Source organism: Crocodylus siamensis, chromosome 3, assembly GCF_052110815.1.
Source record: "Crocodylus siamensis isolate JL-2025a chromosome 3, ASM5211081v1, whole genome shotgun sequence".
NCBI lineage: Eukaryota > Metazoa > Chordata > Crocodylia > Crocodylidae > Crocodylus > Crocodylus siamensis.
This window is the reverse complement of record NC_143397.1, coordinates 81,174,540-81,186,998: the sequence shown is the minus strand read 5'-3', so window position 1 is coordinate 81,186,998 and position 12,459 is coordinate 81,174,540.

Below are 12,459 nucleotides of genomic sequence, written 5' to 3'. Positions count from 1 at the left end.
GTATTCAGTTACATTTCATCTCTGTACATTTTATATTCACTCAAACTGTGTACAGTAACTTTAGTGCCTGACCCATGCATTCATCTATGGCTAGGGAGTGCACAGTGCAGTTTAGAAGAGGACCATAAATGTGGTCTTTGCACTGCACTGTTCTTAGCAGGTTGTGTATGAGTTTGGTTTTCTTAACATAGCCAGTTTTCCCCATCTTCCAGTAATCACCACTTGGGGATCAGTGGAGCACAAGGAAACTGTCTTTCTCCAACCTGGAACCCGCTACTAGGAACTGGAAACAGAGTGACTTAGGTAGCCCATCTACATTGCAGCAATCTTTTTGTGGCTGGCTATGCTGGCTTTATGGCCAACACCTGTCATCAGTGTCTCAGAAAACAGCTGCACTGCACTCATCTGGACACCTTCCTCTAAACTACTGAATAGAGTTGATGGCTCTATTATAATATTTCCCACATCCTACTCCAGAAGTGGTTACATTTCAATGACAGGTAAAGTGATTCTTGTTTAGTTTTAATTCTGTCGAACACTTTGAGGCTTGTGAAAGGCAATATATAAATCAGTAAAAGTACTAGAAGCGCAAGCTCTTCCAGAAAAAGTAAGTGAGAACAGGAAAAGGTCAGAAGAAGCAGTAGCTGAAATGGAAATTCTGTCAGTGGCATATGTAGACATTTTCTCTGATTTCCAGGGGGAACCAAGAAGCAAAATAGAATCTGAATGATGAAGTGTTTAAATTTTCCACTTGTATTTTTCCTTCTTACACGGTTATTGTTTATATTGTAGAATATGGTTAATGTGGAATTTCCCCCTTTTATTTCTTTACTGTGGTAAAAGAAAGGTGAACCTAAAAGAATATATTTATGACCTAATAATCTCTACATCTTCTGCCTTTTCCAATGCACACTGCTTCCATTTCAGATACAGCTACTAATTTTCCCTATTTTTGTGTTTGATTTATTTTTGGGTGCTATTCACAAGCCCACGGGGAGATGGGGTTTGGCTGGCTGACCTAAGATCTACTGGAGATTTACAAGAGCTAACTTTCAAACCTCTCACCCCAATCCCACTGTATGTGGACGATCCCTATGCTAATTCATGGGGAACAGGATGCTTTCTTCTTGATCCAAAGTTTTGCTTTAGATACGTGTCCTTGAGGAAATGTTGACTATTGACTAGAAGGAGCTGACATCTTAAACTAAAATGAAGCATTTTCTTGTCAAAGAGTAGAAGGGCCACAGGATCAGATGGTGCACATTCTCTATGGTGGTTCTCAGTTAAAAAGAGAGTTGCTGTTTCCTCTCACTCGGCACCTAAGTTGCCAGCCCAGTTATTGGTGTTGTATGTCTAGCAAGTGCAGGGTGATTTCTTTTGGCTACCGACTGGGATTCTTCTGTAGGTTATGTAGTTTGGAATCTGTATCTTTGTAGAAATAAAAATGTCTGGCTAGCATTCCTGATCTGCAGTACTCCAGTTATTTTTCATGATAAGTTTATGTAACCATCCTGATGTATGTAACCTACCCATGGGAAGGTCAGTTCTAGATCCTGATGACATACTTGATGGTGTGATAAGAGATCCTATGGCTTGAATCAGAGCCCTAAGACATCAGTGTGCTCTGGATCAGGTACTCTAAGTCTGCTCCTCTTGATGACTGTGAAAATCCTGAAGAGTTGAACACTACTGAGTCCCACTTGTATTGAAATAGGTGGTTCCTAACCAGTAGCTGCTCTTCTCAGACTAGGTGTCTTTATTTTTTTGTTTCCTAGTGGCAAGGCTCCAACACCCACCAGTCACACTTGTTGCTGTATACGCATAAAACAAAGATTTTCCATGATCCAAACAGCTTACGGTCTGATATGGGAGATGTACCAAAAAGCAGATACAAAAACAAGATTGGGAAACCACAAAGGAATGATTGTGTCTGCTGGATGAGCACTGATTACACCATACATGAGCTTTCTAATGAAATAATAAACAGACTGTGAGGTATATTGTAAGCATCACAGGAAGAAGCATTTGAAAGAGGATAGTTGTAATGTAGGTATCTACCCCTTCTGTCTTTTCCTCTCATATTGCTAGTTCTCATGTCATTAGCTAATTGTTCCATGAATGTTCCCCCACTTGTATCATGAAACTTCAGGCAGATGTTCAAATGATGTATAGGGATCTGATAAACAACATTCTCATTTTTTCTCATTCTTCTGTACCCCATGAAACTCCCTCTGCTAAGCTTCAGGCTTTTCATTTAATGACTGGCAATTTCCTATGCCTTGTCCTCTTACACTTAGGTCTTCTGAAGTCTTTAGAGTCCTTCCCTCACATCCTACATCATCTCAGTCTAAGAGACCTAAATATTGGGATTGGGAATAGAGGGTTGAGAAAAGTCCCTGTGTAAATGGCTGAAGTGGCAACCTGTTCAACAACATCTTCGTTACTAAAAATGGTCATCTGTATTCTAATAAGCATTTAAAAAAACAAAGTGGCCACGTCTACACAAGATGCTATTACGCAGTGGTTACTATGCACTTATTTAGTACCAGTATAAACAAATGCTAAATAAATGTGCACTAACCTGAGTTGCTGGGCAGTAGCGCCGGCAAATGCTTTTTTTTTTGATGCAGTAGTCATGTCACAGTTTTTGCCATACAATGCTACTTCTGTCAGCATCTTGTATAGACATGGTCCGTGAGAAAGAAAACCAGGGCACCACACTGTAACAGAGAGCCCCAGGCTCCCTGTTACCTAGAGGGAAGGCAGCCCTGCCGGAGAGCAGGGTGCAGTTTGCCAGGGCAACTTGCTAATGGGTAATTAGCCAGCACCTGCAGCGGTCAGATGACCAGATGCAGGCAGCACCAGGGGAGCATATAAGCCCAGGGCTAAGGCAAACAAGGGGCAGTCTCTCCCTGGCTGCCAGTAGGGAAGGAGTCCCTGCCCAGGATACTGGGTTAGTAGAGGCCAGTCTTAAAGGGGAAGAGGGCTGCTTCTACGTTTTACTTACGTTATAGCCCAGGGGCTTGTATTTATGTTGGCATAGACTGGTGGTTTGTGGCTAAGTCTATAAGGAGGTGTAAACTTCATCAGTGTCCAGGGGGGCACTTGATTGCCTAGAGCCCTGCCAGGGGAAGGCTCAGGGCTTGCAGGCTTGGTGAGCCACAGAGGAGCAAGGGGTACAGACATAGAGGGGTCAGGGGCCTCCTGTCCATGAGGGACGCAGACACAGAGGGGCCAGGGGCAGAGCATACAGAAGCCAGGGGCTCATTGCCTAGAGAGGATGGGGAAGCTAGTAGCTCAAAGCCAGGTCCTGGCCAATGAACTTAGCCTAGCAGGCCTAGCTAGATTGAAGGGGCGGAGACTGAGGAGGCCAAAGCCCTAACAGAGGGACATTGTACTAGTGACAACTGTGAGGCACGGGGTGCAGTAAAGGGAAGGCTATGGAGCCATGCAATTAGCCCATAAGGCTTTGTGTGCCTTGCTGGGCATGGTAGAGCACAGAGGCCCAGCCAGGGGCCTGGGGCCCAGTGTGACTGAGGCCAAGCAATGGTCCATGGGCAGCCTCCTGTTATCTATTTATATTCCATCAAGGTATGGCAGGTCAGATTGGGGGAGTGCCCTAGGGGTGGAGCAAGGAATGGTTGCAGAGCCACCAGGGGCTGTCACAGCTTCCTCTGGGACCCCAGTGTGTTACAAACACAAACCCCACCCCGTAAACTGCAAGAGAGAAATTTCAAGAAGGGGTCTAACTGCCCCTCAGCTGCAGTGGGACATAGCAAATTTGCATTTGGGTTTTTGTAGAAGTGCAACTTAAAGGACAGTGCACCCTCTTGTGGATGGAAATTGTATAGCTGGGTCTCCTCTAGTGCCCCGCTGATCGTTAGTCAGTTTTGGGGTGTCAAACATATGACCAATAAGCTGTTTCTTCCAGTCCATGAGTTAGATTACTATACAGCTAGACTGACACCTCTACTTTACCTGTATGGTAATTTCATGTGACTCAGTCCTCCAACCAGGTCATCTACAATATAATCGTTGCAGTGTGCAAAGGCAATCTCTCAGGATCCTGGAAGACTCTTCAGCTTTTATCTTTGGTTAGAAAAAGTAAGAGGAACTCTAAGTCCCTAGTCAAATACAAAATGAGAGCTGGATGCAATTAGAGCTCCAGCTCTGTTCCAAATTGCTCTGAAATCCTGACCTCATTTTTGGCATGTCCCACAGATGTGCCAGATTGAGGCTGATTATGACTTGGTTGGCAGGGGAAGGGATCTGCCCCAATACTTACTCCCAGCTCAAGCTAGCTCACAAGGTATTATTGTCCAAACGTCACTCACCCACCTGTCATAAGAAGCAGGCCATGTTCAGTGCAATGCTGAACTTGAACGCTGTGTGACTGGAGAGATGTACTTCAGCGTACAATGTAGGAGGAAAAGGCATTTTCTTTGTAGTATTCAACCATTACACCATGATATGATTGCTACCAAAGTAAAGGGATTACTTAACAGACAGTGGGATCATCTACATGTGCATTAATGTGCCTTTCCTAATGCACCTTAAATTTAGTACTTCCAATATGAGGTACTAAATAGATGTGCATTAGGCTGCACAATGCACAGTAGTGCAAGTGCACACTTTTTGTGTGACACTTAATATACAGTAGTATTCTACTGTGTATTAGCACTTTTTTACCCGCTGCTTTAATGTGCAGTAGAATAGGCTACCGCACAGTAAAGGCCAAGTGTAAATGGACCCAGTATCTAATAGACCCTATAGCTTAGGATCTATGGGCTGGATGAATGGGATGGGACTGCTCCATGGGTTGGATCAGGCCCATTGACCCCGCCTGCATTTCTAATCCAGTGCATAAATCTCCTACCCAGGTTGGTCTAGGATGCTGGGCCCAAGCGAACACTGCAAGCAGTGTAGCCCAGGATCCAGCCCCACTGTGCACTGCATGCATGTTAACAGAGCAGCACCAGGTGCCAGACTGTGGGGTTCTGTGGGCTGGATTCAGGCCTCAGTCCACATGTTTCACACCCCTGCTATAGCCCTCTACGGGTCATACTCTGTTCCACATTGGAAGTACATGAAGCATGATTCTATTCTATCCTGCTCAAGTTCCTGAAGGACAATTAATGCAAAAAGTGGGTGGGTCTTCCTCCTTGATGCTTTTTTGTGACTCACTGAAATTACAGAAGTAACATGCATTAATAGATATTCAGTATTTGAGTAGGATGGAATAGAATTGCATTTTGCATTTAGGAGCTATGTCCACTTAAATGCCTAATAGATGGAACAGAATGTGGCCTTAAGAGTTTTGTTCTCAGTCACAAAGTAGGCATGTTTTATGGGGCATAGCTCTCCGCTGGGAAAGAGAATGTGAAGTTCCTCACCATTCACTTTCTGAGAAATGAATGCCTTTAGGTGCACAGACACTTATGATGTAGGTTGATTTTTTTTAATGGAGTGTGGATTGAAAAGTATCAGCTGTTGGTATTGGATTTTTTGGGTTATTGCTCTTTCCTAGATCTAGGGAGATTGCAATGCTGGTGAAACCAGGTGCAACTTGCACACAGTATGTGACAAGGCCAGGAAACTGTCTCATCTAAATTCTCTGTGCAAGCGTTATGGCATGTCAACAAAGTTTGTATCCTGATAATGGGGGGCTTAAATTGGCCCTGTCCTCACAATATGTCCAAAGTAGGAGATATTCATTTGCTAGTTTGACAGATGATAGGACAAGACCAGTTTCTGGACTGGAAGACTGCCTTCTTTGGTGGATATCTCCATTTGCTACCAGGCTTGTATATATGGTTTGAACATATTTCTGCTGGTGAATATGAATGTGGCCTATCACTCACTGGGACATTGTAAGCACCCATGCAGGTTAGAAAGGACAATCCAAAACTGGAAGAACCAAGAAATATGTTGGGAAGCCATTTTCCCTTAGAACTATGGTAAGAATGGCATCTTGTCAATAATCCTTCATAAGGTCTAAGATACTGTTACATCAGGTAGATCATATGCATTCTGGTAGCTGGTTGACTCACAGCATAGAGAAACACTCTGGAAATCGTATTTATGTTTTGAAAAATGTGTGGAACAATGTATTTTCAGTTTTTATACTTTGGGGCAAGGGCAATGCCAGCCATTCCAAGGTTTGTCTAGTCCCAAATTGAACATGGCCTCTCAGAATGTTTTTTTTCATATTTCTCTGGCATAAGGCCTAGGGGTTCTCCCTAAGTGGTTGTCCTGGGACTATGTCAATGTGAATGGTAAACCTCACTATTTGGTCATTTGAGGAGGTAAATATAGTGGTAAAGGATTTGATAAGCAGGAGTATTTGAGTCCACTGTTCAACACTCTGGAGATCAGCACTTTGACGTTCTCAGCATCACTGAATGGGTATTTGTTGCCTTTGTTCTAGATCTAGTGAGTGAGGCATTATCAGCATTCCTGGTTTTCAGTAAATTCACATGATCTTCCACAGTGTCTTTTTGCTTCCTTGGCAGGTGGGATTTTTAATTTGCAAAGCTGGTTTATCTTACTGTCTTCAAAAGTACCTGCCAACTAATTAAAAACTTAAATTCAGTGCTCAGAAGCACTTTATCATCCAGCCTGAAGATCTGTAAGTGGTAACCTGGCTGTATTTGAACATGTTGTGAGTGTAGTTGTTTGCTCCCTAGCAATTAGCGCCAGGCCCTGAGCACTTGCAAAGTTTAAATGCATATTGGAAGTGATAGTTGCCTTTAGGCCTAGTCCTTCTCAAACTTCTCAAATGAGGTCTAGAAATCTCTAAAGTTATCAGCCATGTAAAAGTTGGAAGGGAAAGAACTTAGCAGAAGTGTTACATTGAACACCAGGGAGGAAATAACAGTTCCCAGTGCCTTGGCCCAGAGGCCATGAACCTCTTTAGCACCACTTTAAAGGTTGGTTGAACTTCTAAATTAAACTGAGCATGTAGATAGTATATGGACATCTACAGAGGCGTATACCTCCTCAGCTCGCAGTTGTAGGGAGGCAGTTAGAAAGGCCAAAGCTACCATGGAGCTGAGGATGACATCCCAAGTTAAGGATAACAAAAAATTGTTTTTCAGATATATAGGGAGTAAAAGGAATGCCCAGGGTGGTATAGGACTGCTACTGAATGGGCAAAAGCAATTGGTTTTGTGAAGGTAACCTCCTTCATCCCAGAAGGGCGGGTGGACAGACAGGGGGGAACAAGGCTGAACTCCTCAATGAGTTCTTTGCCTCAGTTTTCCTAAACGAGGGGCAAGACAAGTCTCACAATGTGATTGTAGAGAGGCAACAGCAGGGCACCAGACTACCAAGTGTTGACTCTGAGATGGTGCAGAGTCACTTGGAAGGACTGGATGCATTTAAGTAGGCAGGCCCAGATGAGCTCCTTCTGGGGGTACTGAAGGCTCTGGCTGATGTCATTGCACAGCCACCAGCAAGAATATTTGAGCACGCATGGGCTGGGCCCTGGAGGACTGGAAAAGGGCCAACGTGGTCCCTATTTTCAAGAAGGGGAGGAAGGAGGATCCAAGCAAGTACAGGCCAGTCAGTCTTACCTCCATCCTTGGCAAAGTCTTCAAAAAGGTTATTAAGGCTCATATATGTGAGAGCCCAGCAGGAAAAATTATGCTGAGGGGTAACCAGCACGGGTTTATAGCAGGTAGATCATGCCTGACTAATCTAGTCTCTTTTTATGACCAGGTTACAAAGCACCTGGATGCAGGGTAGATATTGTTTACTTAGACTTCAGGAAGGCCTTCAATACGGTATCTCACCCCATACTGGTGAACAAATTAAGAGGCTGTGACTTGAATGGTTACACAGTCCGGTGGGTGGCAAATTGGCTAGAGGGTCATACCCAGACAGTGGTGGTGGACAGGTCGGTATCGACCTGGAAGGACATGGGCAGTGGGGTCCCACAGGGCTCGGTCCTTGGACCAATACTCTTCAATGTCTTCATCAGTGACTTGGATGAGGGAGTGAAGTGTACTCTGTCCAAGTTTGCAGATGATACAAAACTGTGGGGAGAAGTGGACACACCGGAGAGCAGGGAACAGCTACAGGCAGACCTGGACAGGTTGGACAAATGGGCAGACCTGCAATAGAATGCGATTTAACAAAGAGAAATGCAAATTGCTGCACCTAGGGAGGAAAAATGTCCAGCACACCTACTGCCTAGGAAATGACCTGCTTGGTAACACGGAAGCGGAAAGGGATCTTGGAGTCCTAGTGGACTCCAAGATGAACATGAGTTGTCAGTGTGACAAAGTCACCAACAAAGCTAACTGCACTTTATCATGCATCAGCAGATGCATGACAAACACAACCAAGGAGGTGATACTTCTCCTCTATCGGACACTGGTCAGACCGCAGTTGGAATACTGAGTGCAGTTTTGGGCACCATGCTTCAAGAGGGATGTGGATAACAAAGCCCTTTCTGGAGGCAGTCATTTTGGAAAGGGGAAAATGGCTCCCCAGATATCATGTGATATGGGCAGATGAAGCCTGTTCTGGAAGTAGCTGTTTTGGGGGAAAGGGAGAGCTGTAAGAGAAGCCCAGAGATTGAGGGGGAGGATGGGCATGGTGTCCTGTCCTCAGAGCTGCGAGAGCCCAAGAAATGTGCGGGCTGCATTGGGGGATAGAGGGTTGGGAAGCCCAGCTACAGAGCCTGTCTTGCTCCTATTCTGCTGGGAGCCTTCCCTGATCTGCTTGGAGGAACACCCAGCCCTTCTGGAGACCCCCAAGTGAGAAGGACTCTTCTCCAAGACCCTGTGTGGTGTGAGGTGCACTGAGGGGAGAGGGATTGGAGAGCGATTGATCCAGCTCCTCATGAGCTGTGATGGGAGGCAGAGCTAGGAGACATTAGCCCTCTTCACATAGGACAGGGCCCATAGGCGACTTGTAGGGAGGGTATGGGTGGAGGCATGTGGCCCCTCGAGATTGGCCACCACCACCAGCTTCTATGGGTGGTCGCTGCTCACAACCCCCTCCCTCAACCACCGCTGTTGCCATTGGTGTCTGTGGGAAGTCCCTGCTCACTGCTCACCACCACACCCGCCACTGCTGGTGGCTGCGAGCAGTTCTTGCTCGCCACCGATGCTGCCGCCTACAAATGATGTCCCTCCCCCACCCTCTCAGTCTTGGGAGGCATTAGTCATTCATGGTAGGGCCCCTGTGAGAGAGTTCAGACCCAAGGGAGGGGGAAAATTTTGATTGCTTGGCAAGTGGGGGTATGTGGGTATAGCCAAGGGAGATTGCCAGAATCTCTAGCCCAGACCCTCCTCCTTGTGTGTCAGGGGACAAGGGTCTGGGCAGGGTAAGCTATTTTACAGGGATTTTGGTGAGGGAACACCTGCCTGCAGCACAGCAACCCTTGGGGCACACCTTGTGAGACCCTCACAGCAAGGACCTACCCATGCATCCCATGGTAGTGGCACAAAAGCAGCTCTGCCTTCCCAGGCATTTGGTCCAGGCCACCTGTGTACATATATCATCTGAAGCCATCACCATGTGGAATGTTATTGACTGAGGGTGTGAATAAGTTTCTGACAGTTGAACAGTTGTGTATTAATTAGTTTCCTTTTCTTTAAATAACCCTTTGTAAATAAGGTACACATAGTTGTACATTGTGTGGTGTCTATTTGAAGGTCCAGGGACACTAGGTACCTTTCTGCGAAGGTAACCTCCTTCATCCCAGAAGGGCGGGTGGTTCTAGGCTGTGGGCACCTCCAGGGATCTGGACTTGGATTGTGGCTTTGTGGGTAGTCCTGCAGCCAGGGTTACATAATCTGCAATGATATGGATGTGCTTTTGCCCAGCAGTGCTCCTATCAGGTCCATCTTAACCCCCTCAAAGGGATTTCTATCAGTGGGAGGTGAACTGGGGCATTTTGAGGATCTCTTTTGGGTGCAGTCAACTGCCACTCTGGGCAGGTACTCCCTGTCCTCTTGGAACATGCCAAAATAGGGAAAATGAAATGTGGGAAATGGTCCTCTCCCAATCCAGCTGCCCATATGAGCCAAATCCACAGGTGCCTGATGATTCAGGAAGGAGCCTAGAAGGTGGGGTCCCAATTTCCTAGCTGGATTGTCTCATGCAACACAAGAGAGACACTTGTTATAGAGCACAACAGAGGCTTTGCCATTAGTTGATTGTATGGGATTTCACCAGGGCATATGCAAAAAAAAAAAATGTTGTAAATATAGCTTGTTCCCCCTGGCCAGGCTTTACCTCAGGTCTGTTCAGTTCTCTGTTCTCAAGGTGCACCCTTCCTCCCCGTTCCTGGAGACTCATTCACAGTCATGAAAGTTCTTCATTAACTCTATCACTTTGGTTAATGTCCTCAAGTGGTATCTCTGGCACTATGGTTGGGACTATTTGGATAAACGTTTCTGCTAGTGCTGAAGCTGTGTCCCAATCTGTTCCTCAGGTCACAAACATGGTTAACAATGATTCCCCCCCACCTACCCTTTTCTTGAGCTGCTACTACTATCCAAGCTACTTGGGAATATGCTTCTGCCTGGAAGCAATGGTGATGCATGTCCTTGTTAATATCCAAGATAACTTCTTTAATTAAAAAAAAAAAAATCCTGTGCATACAGAAGATCAAGCCTTTTGTAGTCAGGATGTGCTGTTGGGGTAGGGGCCATTAGGAAGTCCAGGCCCTCTGTTATGAGGTGGTTAAAAATCCCTTATGATAGGCTTCATCTTTGTAAACTTTACTGGTGCTGGCACAAGAACAGGTTCCAGGCCTGTGGTACTGATTAATAGACTTCCAGCTGCCTTGGCTGACTGCAACCCCACCAAGAGTTGCTAGGCCAGCTGTTATTGTTGGTCCTCTTGCTGATTTGCCAGCTTATGTCATAGCTGCTGCTGGGCATTTTGGAGTTCGTTCCTATATTAACTGTTGTTGCAATAGCAGCTGAGTCTGCTGCTGCTGAGAGCTAACCACTTTATTTGCTGCCCTGGACCCACGCCACATTTGTCTACGTTTCTTTTGCATGCAGATGTTCAGTTTTCTGGTGCACCAGACCCTACATCTTGGTTGGGAACCTTTCCTGGATTGTCCACCATGTGTCACAGTGTGACTGACTAGACAGTATATATCCCCTCATGGCTGGCAGTGACATAGCAGGCTGTCTTCCTCTGTCCCTCTCCCCCCATCTCCCTTCACCCACATGAAATATTTCCAGCCATGCTGTGGTTTACTTCTTCTATGACTTAACCTGCTTATTAGGCCTTATAGAGTCCAGTTCCCTGCAGGAAGTAAAGCAGCCCAACTGAAGAACAAATGGAAGAAATGATTTCACCATCCCACAAAAGGCCAGATTAGTAAAGGCAAAAACAAAAGAAAGAGTCTGGGTACCTAGACACCTCTCCCCCCCATCCTCCACTTATAAGAAAAAAGAAAGATGGACAGACAACCTTTCTCAGAAAGCATTGGTGGATGGTACTCACAAGTTTCCCCTCATAAAGCAACCTTGGGCTCAAGGCTGGAAAGTCCCATTCTCTAGGTCCACTTAATTTGGGAACCTCTCCTCCTCCCTGAGCTGGAATCCTTCCTTTTAAGGTCCCATACACAGGCTTGATAAACTCCACAAATGACATGGATTGGGGTTTATTTTTGACTACTGAAGATTTTTAGCCCCTTCTTGACAGGTGGAGACATCCATCCTTCTGCAGTTTTATTTATTATAAACTATATAATATGTAATAGATGGTAAAAGACTTGTGGGGGGGACGGGGACTCAAAGAGTCAGTAGAAAATCATTAAGTACTGTGCAATGCTGAAATTCCAAAAGTTGCATTTGAATTAAGTTTATGCCATTGAGAAAACAAATGTCTTCCAGTTCCATTCCTTTTCTCATCAGGAAATTAAAAATTCAAGCCCAGCATTCCAGATGAAGGATGTCTGCTTTGTGTTACTACTAGGAATGGAGCTGTACCTTCTGTATCATTATGTTTATTATGCATGGTGCTAGGACCCAGCAGGGACATTTTAGAATGTAGGTTGATTTCTCTCTGATAGCAAATTTGCATAGTTTAGTGCTGAAGGTTTGGACAATGAATTTCTACTTGTACTGGCTGTTATTTCAGTGCCCAGCGGTAGGAACTCAACTGCAGGGCCATTCACCTCTCAATTGTCAATTATCGCCTTAAGGCTGGGGATCTCCTCATGGCCTGTGTTGGCAATGATCAAATGATATTACCATTTACCAGCTGATGAAATGTTCCATATGCAATGAATTCTCAGTTTTAGTCCACTTCCTAGGGGAGAAATGCCCACACCAAAAACCAACCAGTGCAATCAGATTAGTTTAATTAAATTATTTAGACCACTGGAGTTGTTCATATGAGTCAGGTTGTGGAGGACTGGGTTCTTTATTGTCACTGACTTTGTATGGCCTCTGTCCATGGTGCCAACTAGTGTAATATTTCATC